Source organism: Danio rerio, chromosome 6 (genome assembly GCF_049306965.1).
Source record: "Danio rerio strain Tuebingen ecotype United States chromosome 6, GRCz12tu, whole genome shotgun sequence".
NCBI lineage: Eukaryota > Metazoa > Chordata > Actinopteri > Cypriniformes > Danionidae > Danio > Danio rerio.
In genome coordinates, this window is record NC_133181.1 from 33,680,053 (window position 1) to 33,695,876 (window position 15,824).

Here is a 15,824-nt window from a genome sequence, read left to right on the forward strand (position 1 = left end):
AGGGAGGGATTGTGTTTTCAAAGATATTATCTAAACCTTAGCATTTTGGCAGATCACCTACTGCATCTTTAACTTGTCATTTATCCCTCATGCACTATATCTTCATAAAATATTTGATAAATATTCGTAAAAAGATTGTAGACATTAACCTTTCTGCATGAAACTAAATAATACATGAGTAAATTTTATCTAAAGGCATCAATATAGTACAAATGTTTGTGTTTTGTTCAAAGTACTTATTTAAAATGAGGTGAAACAACAAAGTTCTTAAGTTTTTTTAGGGGCAACTCAATTGTTTTATTTTAATCTACTTAAATAGGTAAAAACTAATAAGTTAAACAAATACCTTCATGTTGAGACAAATTGATTGTGTGGGAGCTGGCCTTTTTTATAGAGCGACAAACTGAATGCTTCAAACTGAATATAATAATATTATATAATATTATAGTATAGTGGGGCTGCACGGTGAGTGCATGTTTGTCTCACAGAATAAGGTCACTGGTTCGAGGCTAGGCTGGGTCAGTTGGCGTTTCTGTGTGGAGTGTGTATGTTCTCCCTGTGTTCACGTGGGCTTTCTCTGGGTGCTCCGGTTTCTCCCGCAAGATGTTTCCTAGTGAAGGGTTGCAACTGGAAGAGCATCCGCTGCGTTAAACATATGGTGGATAAGTTGTCGGTTCATTCCGCTGTGGTGACCCCAGATTAATAAAAGGACTAAGTCGAAAAGAAAATTAATGAATGAATAAATTATAGTATAGTACATTTTGATTAAATGAAGTTCATCACATTAACAAATACATTTGGTATAGTTATAGTCCAAACCTAATCAGGGTGACCCATACCAAATTGTACTCCACTGTACTAAACTCTAAGGAGGCACGAGTCAACTAGGACTTATATCACTTTCTTTTTTTTCTTTTATATGTAAATGAAAAACATCACCGTCATCTGAATTTGCTACTATGCTGCTTTTATATTAGGTTAATGCCTACATTTTAAAATTAATCCACTTGATCATGTTTCAGTGCTTCCTTTCCAACAGCCGATCAATCAACAAATCACCAAGAAAAGTCATTTTCTAGGAGTCAGGCGAAAATAAACTAGCTTCTTAACTGCACATTTACCATTCAAAATATCCTGAAATATTCAACAGCGTAAACAAGTGGGATGACTTCAAATATCCACACTTCAAATCATGATTTCTTTTTCGTCATACACATTTCACGACATACCATCATTTAAAAGCATACTTAAGACTAAAAAAACCTCCAGCCTCATTCAGCCAGCCAAATGTTTTAAAAGCCTTCAAAGCTTACTGTTTTTTTTTTAAGTGCTAGTCTAATAAAACCTGACATGCCACTGTGATTAATAATGAATAATCACCCTATGAGCAGGCATGAGGAAAGGATAATATGTGTTAAGATGACATGGAAATAACATTTTGTAGTGCTATATTCTGCTTCGTGTTCAAAAAATGGTGTAGCTGGAGGTGTGAAGTCTCAGCCTGCTGATTAAGTTAATTAATAGAACTGAGAGGGAAGCGCATCGCACATCAGGACAAGGGTAATTAACATCATTTGGTAAACAGAATGTTCTATTAGCGTGGGATGCACCTCGGCTAAGAGTGATTCCCCATCACCCCCCCCTCCTCCAGCCCTTATCAGCTGTCAGCCATGTGTGTGTAACTTTGACATGCAGGAATTATATTTAGCAAATTGGAGGGAAATCCATTTGTTTACCATCCCTATAATGGCTCAAAGGAAAGCATGTAAAAGCATGCACAAATTACGAATTCACAAATCCAACATGAAACAAAAATGTCAAGCAGTAAGAGTGTCATGAATACTTTTTAGCCCGCAGCCACTCTTTTTTTTTTTTTTTTTTAGTGAGTATGGAGCACACAGCGTGTTCAAGATGTTGGGTCACCTCTGTGAGTCCCGATTCAAGACAACTGATGCGCTGGTTGTGAGACCTTGGAGTTAATATTGTTGTCACGATCACACAAGGATGGTTATCTTTTAAGGGTATTTTTTCAAAACAATGCAGCTGATTCAGAGAGAGATGAAGCAGGTGAGTGGTGTTGCAGAGAGTGGGCGATCTCACAAACAGTTCACAGGGTAAACATTAGAGGGTGAGCGATCTCACACAGTTCATTAGGTAAACATCAGATCTTCAGTCAAACACCACATAAGCTTTAGTCATTTTCCTTATTCAGTTACATCTGCATCCACAGGCAAAGAGATACGTACATCCACTGAAGTAGACGAGAAGAAGAGGGAGAGAAGATGAGGTGAACCATCTGGCTCCGATTCCAGCCGGTGAGTAAATGAAGGAGGTGAGTTTATATAGTGTTCAGTGATTGCAGGTGCAGGTAATTAGTATTCAGGTGATTGTGCACAGGTGTGGTGAGAGGTGGCTGGTGAGGGAAAACGATGATTGGAGCTGCAGGAACAAGCCGAGGGTGTGACAATTGTCCAACTTACCATCACAAAAAATAAATGTAGTAAACTGAAGTAAAACTGCAGTAAAACAGCAGTATATAGAAGTATAACTGCAGTATAATAAAGTACAATTGCAAAATTGCAATATAAACACAGTTCAAATACAATACAATACAGTTTAACAGCAGTATGAGTTGCAGTAAACCGAGTAAGAACAAGTAACCTCTGTCTTTACTGCACTTGTGCTGCTGTAGTTTAGTATGCCAATGGTCTGGTAAGAACTGTACTACACTTGTGTTCCAAGGAGTTTTTTCTTCAACATCATCCAAGAATAATTTTTAGAGATGTTTTTTTTTTTTTTTTGGTTTCAAGTAATTTTCTAATCAGAATTTTAAGAGTTTATTTGCCAAAACAAATAATAAAAAATAACTGCAGTGAACTAAAGCGTACAACAGCAGTAGCCTATATACAAGGATAACTGTGGCAAAATTCAATGCAACTGCAAAATTGAGGTATAATGAGGTACAAACACAGTTCAACCACATACAATAAAGTTCAACAACAGTAACATTTGCAGTACAACTGAAGTAACAATAAATAAACTGAGAGGGGCAATATAGTGATGTTATAGAATTTACTGCACTTAGGTAAATAAGTATTAAAAATGCACTTTAGTTGTATTATGTATTGCAGTATTGTAGATGTATTTCTGTAGTTACTTTTATTTCTGAAAAGTGCTATAAAATACATTGTGATAGTACTTCAGCAATACAACTGAAGTACTGAATTCTCATTTGAAAAACATTGTCCACCAAGCAGAAAAAGCAGTAATTGTACTGCAGTTTTATTGTAGAAGTACTTCAGTACTTGGTAATAGTTACAGGGACATGTTATGGACTAATATGTACTACATTATAGCAGTTGTAATACTTCAGTACCATTGCAGTAGTTGTTCTGCATTATAGTAGTAGTATCACTTTATAACTGCAGTAGCTGTAGTGGTACTTCAGTTGTATTGCAGTACATGTACTGCAGTTGGTTGTATTGTAGTACTCCAGTTGTGTTGTAGTAATACTCCAATATACTTAAATAATTCAGTGTTTCGTGTCCAAAAAAACAGCACTTTTAAGAAGTCAACTAAAACTGCAGTATACCATAAAAAAACTGCAGTTATTTAAAAAAAAACTGCAATAATGTTTTGTAGGGTAATGTCCAGGCTCTCAAAATAAATAATAACAAGAGAGGCTCTGAGCTTCTTGTGCAGGGCGCTAATTTCAGCTAGCATGAAGGAAGGTCTTTTTTGCACCTGTTTAAGTAGTTGGTTCCCAAAAGGTTATAAAACAATGTGGTTTGTAAAGAATGAACAGTTAAAGGGAGCTGGTCGCACTCACATCTATACTGAAGGCGACATAACCAGAAGTCGTCTAAATATTTTTAATATGGAAATACATCAACGTTCTATGTTAAGCATGCTACATTGCTCATTCATTTAAGTAACAAAGTTACTAAAGTGTAAGTATGAAAAATGTAACTATACTTTATGCTTACTTAACATTTTTCAGTTCAAGTATTAATTACCTGAAGCATGTGTAATATTTAGCCTTTTAAACTGACTTTCAATTTTCCAATTCAATCTAATTCTTTCAAATTCTACCTTTGCAAAGGACATTCATTTTGTGACCTTAATCTTACAAATAAAAAATACATATAAAACAAACTGTAAAGATTTGAAGAAATTGTAAGACTGTTGCAATCAAATCAAATGAGGTATCACCAAAAAATAAAAATAAAATGAAATTTTAATGAAGCTTAAATATAAAATAAATTTACACTAAAATATTATTATAAAAATATTGCTATTGTAACAATGGATTCACAACAGGAGTCGGGTCCGAATGCAGTTTAACATTGGTCAAGCAGGTGCAGACGACATCATACAGATAATCCAAAAAGTATGGATGGCTGACGTGAAACTGACGTGAAACTGACGTGAAACTGACGTTTCACGTTTTTTGAGATCTCGAAGCACAAGTGTTTTGAAACACTGCATAGAAGCATGATCCGAAACAGCGTTTTGAGATCTAGCGAATCTGCATTTTACTGAAAGGATCAGAAAGAAACACCATCTTGTGTAGCCTAGTGGAGTAACTGTGCTGCAAATGTCCTGAGTTCGAGTCCCGACTTGTACAAATACTCTGAAATATGACTTTGATGACTTATGATATTTTTTAATGACCAAAACATGACTAATGTTTTATTATTATTATTATTATTATTATTATTATTATTATTATTATTATTATTATCACAAAGTGTTAATTCAGATGTCAGACAAATCTCTATAGCTGCATCACCCTGGATTCGAACTCATTATCTCTGCATGCTAATCAGGCAGACTTACCACTTCACTAAATCAATTTATACCTCAATTATACAACTTGGGGTATAATTACTCAATTTGTGTAACTGTTTCCTTGCTGCAGCTGTTCCAGAGCAATAGATAAAAATCACCACTAGTTGTCACTGTAGAGATGAGTTTCAAAATGTTTCGAAGCTTTGACACATTTGCTTCGACTGTTTCAGTGTTTCATGAAGCTTCTCTTTACCAAAGTTTAGTAAGAGTTAAAAAGGTCGAGGCAGAAAGCAAAACAACATAAAATCATGAACAAAGAGTCAAAAACACGGTAAGGCAAGAGAAGGAAACTGCTTAGAAATGTACGCACTGGAAACAAGACTTATTAACAGATGTGTACGTGTGCGTGTGTGATGTATATATAGTCCAAGGTATCAGTCATGACGAGCTTCAGGTGTGAGTGTGTAATCAAGGGATGATCTGGAACTGATGTGTGAGTACAGTGCATAATGGAATATGTTGTCCAGCTTAGTGGCCTCTACCCTGTCTGGTGAGTACTCAACTGGGTGACTGGACAGTTATGAGATTTGTTTTAATTATTACATTTATTAAATACAGAAAAAGTATAATGGTAAAAATGCATTGATACTTTTGCACGTGAAACAAAACAATAAGTCACTGAGACAGTCGAGTCAACAGACTTGTCAAACTGCTGATTCATTTAAATAATAATTATTATCATTATTCCTTACATTTATATAGTGCTTCAACGCACTTTACACATTGGGGGGATCTCCTCATCCACCACCAATGTGCAGCATCCACCTGATTGCAGCATACATCATATTGCATCAGACCGTCAACTTGTTGATGGAGAGGAGACCAATGATATGGGGATATTTAGGAGGCCATGTGGCCAGTGGGCAAATCTGGCAGGGATGCCGAAGTTAAACCCTGCTCTTTTTCGAAGGACACCCTGGGATTTTTCACAATCACAGAGAGTTGGGTCCTCGGTTAAACGTCTCATCCAAAAGACAACACTCATTGAGCAGACCCACACAGACTGCAGGTTGAGCGCCCCCCTGCTTGTCTCACTAACACCACTTCTGGCAGCAACATAGCTTTCCCATGTGGTCTCCCATCCAGGTACTAACCAGGCGCTTAGCTTAGCTTCAATGGTCATGGCAAAGAGCTAGCTGCCGGTTTTAAAAACAAAGCAAGTCTTTATGAATGTATGATTGAATCAATGATTGTGTTTGCATGGACATCAGTGATCAAATTATTTGATTTTTCTGAATAAGGCAATATTATAATTAAGGTGTTTACATGAGTTGCTTTTTGAATGTTCATTTCATAATCCTGTTTTACATATTATAGCACAGAATTCGATTAACGTCATTGCGTCAGCATGCTACCCTTTCCTCCAGAGTTTCATGTAATATCATGTAATTTTCATTTTTAATTTGTCAACTTTAACTGCAGTTTGGCACTTTCACTATCATTTAGGAACATTTCATGCATGCCCCCGTGACAAACGAGATATAAGAGTGTTGTTTTAATGGAATTTGATACCGCACGCCATATTGGAAAAATACGCATTTCGTGATGCAGATGTCTGTGGTGCATCATTGACTTGGTAGGTACAGAGAATAGTGTCAGACAACCATGTGTGTAAGGAATATCCTGTCAAAAATCCCAGTGAAAATCCTACACGAAAGTAGTAGTTTGATTAAGGTGTTTACATGTCTGTACTACACTTCAATAACGTCACTAAAATCTGCATACTCCATGTCTAACTGTAATTCGATTTCTGTTTGAAAATCTGTTTACAAGGTAGACTCTTAATCAAAGTATTGTCTTAATCGCTTTAAAATTGGGTTATTGGTGTCCATGTAAACATACTGTACTCAATGACTTCATTGAAAAATTCATTAGAAGAAAAAAAAAATCACAGTAGCTAAAAAAAACCCTGGGTTAAGATAATGAGAAACTCTTCATTCTCTGAATGTGTTTGTTTGTATGTGTGTAAAATGGAATTAATGAAGGAGTTAAGTTAACATATTAGTTTTTACAAATTTAAGTAGATAAACATAAAACAATAAAGTTGTCAAAAAACCCAATTGTTGTTTCAGCTCATTTAAAGTAAGTAATTTGAGCAAACAGCAAGCAGTTTTTGTGTGTGTGTGTGCGTGCTCATAACATTGCAATATCAGTCAATTTTGACCTTGCAGAGACATATTTTCTTCCCTTTGAGGAAAATAGCTTAGAAATCACAGAAATATATAAAATGAAGAGAATGTGAATAAAACTGCCCTCCACTGATCACACAAGATACATGACAGATTGTCACCTTCTGTGTGCTGTAGGTACTTCTGAGCATGACAGATAGTTTGTCACTACCAAGGCCAACCATTCCTGCTCAATCTATTTACCGACCTCTCTCTCTCTCATTCCTTTCTTTCTGCCAGATTCTATTACATTCTGATTCTTCACTTCCATCTATCACATCCCTTTATGAAACACATTCCATTCCATCCTCTAGATCTGTCAATTACCACTCTTGTCTTTCCAATATCACTCTCCTTCTCACATCCACACACTTAAACCTCTCAACCATATCTCTTGCTTCCCTGCCTTCTTTATACCACTTATCTCCCTTCGTTCGTTCCCTCATTGTACATTCTCCTCCTATCCTTATATCCTCTCATGTGCCCACTATAAGCCTTTTTTCCTTCGCACACACCCTGGAATCGTTTATTCATCTTATTTTGTTATTAAGCCATTTTGTGGTTCTTGTCGTGTTCTTCATTTCCTTTCCCCCTTCTTACTCACCCTTCTTTTATTCTGTCTATCATTTATTCTCACACTTGAGCTAACCACTGTGCGGTGCGGTCATCATTAATGAGTCATTTGGCTGCCCAAACATGGCTATTCAATCATACCATGAAGATATTATTCACCTCAGCGGCTGACTCTAATGAATATGAATTGGAGTCCTGGTGTTAGAGACTCTTCAAAGGATTCAAGCTTCAGTGCCCAGTGGAAAGAAAAAAAAAACTGGAAAACAGACTCTGTCTAATAATAAAGATACTTCAACCAAGGAGTTTCTAAGTGTTTGATGCCAAAGAACCCAAAATCCTCATTTCTAAAATGAAAGGACAAATTTACACTGTATGAGATGAACTGAAAGCATGATGTTACATGGTATTTGGTTACTTCCAAATTATCTTTCAAAAGTTTCTACCAAAATTAAAATACTGGCTTTTATTACTTGCTTTTTTTATTTGAAACCCAGGTGATACAAGATACTATATGGGAAAAACTTCACTTCAGTTAACAGTGTAACTATATGGAGTAAATAAGGTTAACCTGAACAATTTGACAAAATCTGGCATCCTTTTATCTGTTGCCTTGGTAAAAAACCCTATGGACGAATGCATCATGTGTATGTATGTAATGTTTACATGAGCATTATCACACAAGTAGCAGTGCAATATGGTTGTACATGTATATCGTCACTGATGGGAGGCGTGCATTTGCATGAGGCCACATGCTGAGTGCCTTAGTGTCCCACCGGTCACAATATACAGCCACATTGCACTTCTTCAAGTGTGATATTGCATTTACACAACAGTTCGACGACATAATCATGTATATAAATAAAAAAGTCTGACACAGAGAATCTCAAAAACCCTTTTGTATGAGGAACTACTTTCTTCCAGCATTCCTTCACATCTGCTACTGATGTCTAAACAGCACAAACCATTGCAACTTCACCAATGCCATTTTAAAGCTAAGTGTTTGATACCAAAGAACACAAAATTCCCGTGTTCTAAAAATAGTCAAATTTAAACTGTATGAGATGAACTGTAAGCATGATGTTACATGGTATTTGGGTACTTCCAAATTATCTTTCAAAAGTTGCTCCCAAAATTAAAATACTGGCTTTTATTACAGGCTTATGGGAAAAAACTTCACTTCGGTTAACACTGTAACTATTGGTATTTGGAGTGAATTCGCTTCTGTTTAAAGGGGAAACCAGAGCAATTTGACAAAATCTGGCATCCGTTTATCTGTTGCCTCGGTAAAATAAATAAAAAAAACTGTGGACTATTGTGTATGTAATGTTTTAATATATATATATATATATATATATATATATATATATATATATATATATATATATATATTTTTTTTTTTTTTTTATATATATACAGTATATATATATATATATATATATATACACAGTATATATATATATATATATATATATATATATATATATATTTTTTTTTTTTTTTTTTTTTTTTTTTTTAATTCTTTCTTTCTTTATATTCTTGTTGATTTCTTTGACAAGTAATAGTTTGACAATTTTGTTACAATAGTAATGATGCACAAAATGCATAAGTCTGTCCTTTTAAAGACAAATAAAATTGTAATGTCAAAAAGTTTTATCAAATTAATCATGACCTATTGACCATGACCTTGACTTATTTGTATTTATCCATTCACTATATTTAATCAATTTATTATTATTATTATTATTATTATTATTATTATTAATATTAATATTATTATTATTATTACTATTATTATTATTATTACTATTATTATTAAAATAATGCTAATATTGACAAATAATACTGTGCTCCAACCCCATTTTTAAAATAAATATTTTTATTCATTTTTCAGTGAATATAGGCACTGTATATTGGTGCATTTAAACAAAACATATTTAAGAAACAGATATAGTTATTAAACTAATATTTTAGTCACTAAAAATGTTAGTTATTACAATTAAAGTCAAGCTAAATTTTGCAAAACAATACAACCTACAAAATTTCAACTAAATTTTTCCTTTTTTTTTTTTTTTTTTTTGCTTCTCTTAATTTTTCCTCGTTTTAAAATTTGTATTTAAAATTTTTCTATCACATAAATTTGAGTGTACTAGTTTTTAAATCGTTATCGTAAGTTATTTTGTTAAATAAGCTCCAGATTAGGCTTCAGTGCTGATTAATCTAATGTATATGCACACATAAAATATTGTATAGTTTCTTATTAAAAATATGAATTTAAAAGATAGCTTTGTGAGAGGTGTTCGGATATATGCTGAGCACTGTATATTGTTTAACTGAACTATACAGTCTATAAAATTAAAGTAAATAATGTTTGCTATAAACGATATCAAAATACAAGGCATGTACCTTTGCAGAGAAAACAGTGTCCCCTGCTCTTTTGGAGGACTTTGCCACATGATAAAAGATCATGTGAATTAGACTACGCAACACCTTTGAAGTATCTCAGAGGAAGAATTCATCCTTACCTAGCTGAAGGGGACAAACTTGCTTTCATGCATTATTCAGTGAACATGATTCACAGTTTTCACGCTCATTTAAAATATTAAAGTGACAAGATTAATGCAAAAACCGCCCATATTAATCTATCATGCATAAACTTACTGTATATGGAGATACAGTACAAAGAACAAGCCGTCAGGATAGCTTTAAAAGCTTTATAAAAGCACAATGCAACATATTTTCAAAAACTGTCAAAAGAGACAGAAGATAGAGATAGAGAGAAGATTTTTTAACGCATTTCTAAACATAATAGTTTTAATAACTCATTTCTAATAACTGATTAATTTTATCTTTTCTATGATGACAGTAAATAAAATTTGACTAGATGTTTAAAGGCTTAACTAGGTTAATTAGGTTAACTAGGCAGGATACAGTAATTAGGCAAGTTATTGTGTAACAATAAAAATAGCTTCAAGAGGCTAACAGTTTTGACCTTAAAATGGTGTTTATTCATGAATAATTGATTTATCATCGCCTACAATGATAATTTCATCGTCCATCACGATGTTTCACATTAAACATCATACTTGATGTCATTCATTAATTTTCTTGTCGGCTTTACTAACGATATTACTTAATATTTCATTCATTCATACATTCATATTTTCTCGGTTTAGTCCTTTTATTAATCTGGGGTCGCCACAGCGGAATGAACTGCCAACTTATCCAGCACGTTTTTACGCAGCGGATGCCCTTCCAGCCGCAACCCATCTCTGGGAAACATCCAAACTTATTCACACACACACTCATACACTACGGACAATTTAGCTTACCCAATTCATCTGCACTACATGTCTTTGGACAGTGGAGGAAACCAGAGCACCCGCAAACTCCACACAAAAACGCCAACTGAGCCGAGGATCGAACCCAGCGACCTTCTTGCTGTGAGGCGACAGCACTACCTACTGCGCCACTGCGTTGCCCCATTCCAATTCATCTGAATTCATAAATTATTCTATTTATGATGGTGTGAACTTTAGGATGATGCATGAGGAAAAGTAACTATTTTACACACATTCATTCATTTGCACGAATTCAAAAGATTTCATTTGCAGAAAAAAGTCCAATAATTAAAAGGTGGCATGCCCCCCAAACCCCACCCCTAAACTCAACTGTCATTGGGAGATAAGAGGTTTTGACTGTACAAATTTATAGGAATTACACTGTAAAAGATATCTGTTAATTACAGTTTCTGTATTTTGTGTTTTCCATCTATTTATGGCTGTGAATTTTATAATGAGACTTTGATCTCTGCTGTCTAATTTTGATGTTGAAAATTCAACTCTACCATATGACAAAGTGCCTTTTATTGACATCTTAGTAGTTTGAAATATTATAATAAGTATAAGGAATATGTATTAGTATAAGAAATAAGTTTTTTCAGCATAAAATACAACACCAACCCAGACAATATATCACTTTAAACTATATTCAAATGGTCATAAAAGTCACATTTTACTTTTTAAGGTTAAAAGTTGTCAGAAGAAAGATCAACATCTCATAATGTGATTCAAAAGCATAAAAAATAAAACATGAATCACTACAAATCATTGTTAATTTACAGATATTTATCACAGAGTACTTACAAAATCAAAAAATTATGAATTGCTGTGAGATTAAGTTGGTCAGTCACAAAGTATATGAAAGCTAACAGCATTTCACACTTAAACCTGACATGTTTCAAGAAAGTGAGGCAGTTTTAAAAATCAAAAAGCGCTCCAAAACAGTATTGTAAAATATACCTAATAAAGTGGCCGCTGAATAAACGTCACAATAACAACAGGATTCTACCTCAATATACAAGTAGCATGAAGAAAAACATCTCCATGCCCTTCACAACCCGCATATCAATGGCTGGTCTTCTCAGAAAGCACTGGTATTCCTAGTTCATCGATTTAAAATGTTTTAATTTTTGATGTCTTGCGTGTGCAACTGTGAGTTTTTGCTTTTATATGTTATTTATTTATCATGTCCTATGTAAACTGGCTGCGCTACGAGTGACTGCGTTCCCGTCCTTCAATTACTGTAAGCTGAACACTAACATGTTTCTATGTGTCAAGTTGTGTAACGCGTTTCCAAGCCCCCAGGAAAATAACCTTGACCGATCAGTCAACCTTCTAGTTTGTTCAATTTTTTTTTCATCCATCTATTTCTGTTCTGCTACTTTCAAATCACTGATCCCATCTGTTCCTCGATGTACATAAAGCAGCGCACACACACAGGCTTGTTTTTGTAAATTGTGAATATACTGTATGTCACCTTAAAGTCGCCTTCTGCTTGTACACGCGTGTCGTTATATAAATTTGCGTGGTAATGCTCTCTTGCTCTCTTTCCCATCATGCTCTCCCATTTACTCTAAACCTTCCAAAATCTATTTGGACACCATTCCAGTGCTTATACTTCAGAAGGTAATGATTTCTTCTGCCCACAATAGTGATGATGACCTTAAAAACCCCACTTTGCATCAGAGGCTCTGGATATGAACGCATTACGAGTTCCTGTGCAGTTTAAGTGAGGTCCATCAGATGAAACCTAATGGAATATCTCATATGAAATGCCAATTTCAGCAGGAGTCCAATTTTTGACTGTTCGCCGGATGAAAGAGACACTTAGCGGCACTTACTGGTACCTGTACAAGCACAGCACAATCTGATTCCCTTTCAATGCGTTTAGTGCCCTCTACCCTGCACAGATTTTCCACTGAGCTGTTTAGTGTCTCATATTTGATCTGGCTTTGTGAAGCTTTAGAGTTAAAGGTTATTTCCAGGTCGCTGGAACATACTTAGGCCCTATGCTTATGCAGAAACATGATCAAAGGGTTATCTATTGGGACAACTTTCTGCCTAAACCCTAATTCTTTTTTTGTTTTCAGCTTGAAATGTCTCCAAACATTGAATGCCTATAACACTAATATGAGCTGTCTTGCAACCATTAAGAAGAACAGAAATAGATATGACATAAATCTGTGCGATTATTACATCATTTTCTGGTTAAACGTCGCCTCGAGGAACACAATCATCTTATGTAATAAAATCTCCTTCTCAATAGTTTGACTGGGCTGTAACAAGCATCCAAATCTTGAGACATGCAGTTATTTTTAGGGTCCCAGTGCCATATGTGTTGGTTTTCTTTTTTATTCCTTGTGAACTATAGCTGGTAAACAGTGGCAGCTGTGAAAATGTTTTGGCAGACTGATTAGGGTAGGTCAAAACCCCTTATTATCATATCAAGCTTGCAAACCCCTTTAGCGCCACCAAGAGTTCAAAAACATTTGAGTCAAAAGTTTAAAAAAAAACGTATTTTGGTTTCTTGACCACTTGATTTACTGTATATACAGTTGACAACATTTCATAATCAGTCTAGCCTAATCTCACAAGAAAAAGTAAGTATTTTACATTTTAACGTAAGGTTAGTGGCTAATTCGCACACATTTGTCATACAAAGTTCAGCCATACGAAAATGTTTGATTTAAAAAAAAACGGCTTAGCACCCAACCCTGCCCCTACACCCAATCGTCATTGGGGGATGAGCAAATCATACTAAATTATACTAATTAAATTGTTCGAAGTCATACGAATTAGCCACTAAATCGAAAAGTTACGAATTGTCGTGGGATTGGATCAGTCATAGATAAAGCGACTTATTTCCCATTATTTATGTGAGCAGTTTTATAGTTGCTTAGTAATTTTTTTTTACTTTAAAGTCACGATGAAACGAAAGTGAAGATTATCCTTTTTTCACTATCGTGACTGAGATTCACATTAAATGGTCCTAAAATTAGAAGTGAATGTGTGTCAGCGCATAATTTCATGTTTTGGGAACAGTGTGGATTGTGGAATGATGGACAAAATGAAAGAAGATTGGCAAATGGATGCATTTGATGCGGAAACGAGACACTTACTGATAGCTCCCCCTTAAAGGAATTTCATGTGACCTGGAAGTGAAGAAAGTAATTTCAAGGGGGGAGGGGGTCATGGTGTTTAATCATAGTTTATGAGGACAAATTATTTTTTTACAAAATAACAAAGTGCACAGATAGATTAATGGAGTACAACCCCATTTTGAAAATACATTTTTTTATCCATTTCTCTAGGATTATAGACACATTTTAGTGCATTTAAAAAAACTGATTTATTAAACAGATTTAATTAGTAAAATTATATTTGTCACTAAACATATTTAGAAATTGAAGGATATTACAATTAAATTCAAGCAAAATTACAACCTAAAAATGTTCAACTCAATTTTACAAATTTTTGCTTCTCTTGATTTCTCCTCTTTTTAAAAATTTGTATTTAATATTTTTCTATAACATATAAATTTGAGTGTGCTAGTTTTTGGACCGTCATCGTACGTTGTTTTGTTAGATAAGCTCCAGATTTGGCTTAAGTGCTGACTAATCTATTGTATATGCACGAATATAACATTGTATAGTTTATTATGAAAAATATGAATTTAAAAGATAGCTTTGTGAGAGGTGTTTGCATATATGCTGAGCACTGTATTTATGAAAATAAGAAGACTAAATTTTGATATTAGGGTGCCTTCAAATAAATGCTGTGACTGCATGGAAAAAGCTTATATATTACATTGTAATTCAAAAGATTAGAAAAAATCTATTAAATTATAAACATGAGGCTCAGAAACTGAGTTACTTTATATTTTGTTACATTAAAACTATCTTCAAGACAACACTAGCTACAAACTACTATAATAACAGTGACCTTTTTTGAAAAACTGTGTGACTAGCTGTCTTCCCTGTCTCATTCTCTCGTATTTTTTAAATTAACTGCTAATTAATTAGTGTGTACATCGGATTGGTTAGCTCAGATGAATGAATTTTTAAATTTTTTCTGCTAATACATGATAAAGTGTGTCTGTTGGGTAACTATTGCTAGTGTTTCACACTACAATTGGTTTTATGACACTGAACAATATTAGTAACACAATAATAGTAATTTTACATTTAGTCGTTTAGCAGATGCTTTTGTTCAAAGTGACTTGCAGTACAATTAAGAAGGCATTCAGTGATTCAACAAGAAGAGGCAATACACACAAGAAGTGTGAATTATACAAAGGAAACTGTTTGTGCAAGCAAATGTAAAGCAAATGCTGCAATTTCCATATGATGTCCTTGGATCAAATGTGTTAGAGCGTTAAATGAGAATGACTAGATATACACTCACATTTTCGTTAATGAGCAATTGGACAATGTACCTAATAAAGTGGTACACCTGTCCAACTGCTCGTTAACGCAAATTTCTAATCAGCCAATCACATGGCAGCAACTCAATGCATTTAGACACATATGGTCAAGACAATCTGCTGCAGTTCAAATCATCAGAATGGGGAAGAAAGGTGATTTAAGTGACTTTAAACAAGGCATGGTTGTTGGTGCCAGACAGGCTGGTCTGAATATTTCAGAAACTGCTGATCTATGGGTATTTTTATGCACAACCACTTTTAGGGTTCACAAAGAATGGTCCGAAGAAGAGAAAATATCCTGTGAGCGGCAGTTCTGAGAGCGCAAATACCTTGTTGATGCCAAATGTAAGAGGAGAATGGCCAGACTGGTTCGAGCTGATAGGAAGGCAACAGTAACTCAAATAACCACTCGTTCCAACAGAGGTATGCAGAAGAGCATCTCTGAAAGCACAACATTATGCTATTTGTATT

The 15,824-nt window shown here is 34.5% G+C and overlaps 1 protein-coding gene across 8 annotated transcripts in view; it reads right to left on the minus strand.

Annotated features, from left to right (window-relative positions):
- The window catches only part of pde4ba (phosphodiesterase 4B, cAMP-specific a), a 331,706-nt gene that overhangs the window by 313,595 nt on the left and 2,287 nt on the right, over nt 1-15,824 (minus strand). The window contains exon 4 of one of the 8 annotated variants that reach the window (XM_073954265.1): nt 15,683-15,794. The exons of the other annotated variants lie outside the window; for them this stretch is intronic. The gene's annotated coding sequence lies outside the window, so the exon portion shown is untranslated. The remainder of the gene's footprint in view (nt 1-15,682; nt 15,795-15,824) is intronic. 8 annotated transcript variants of the gene reach the window in all.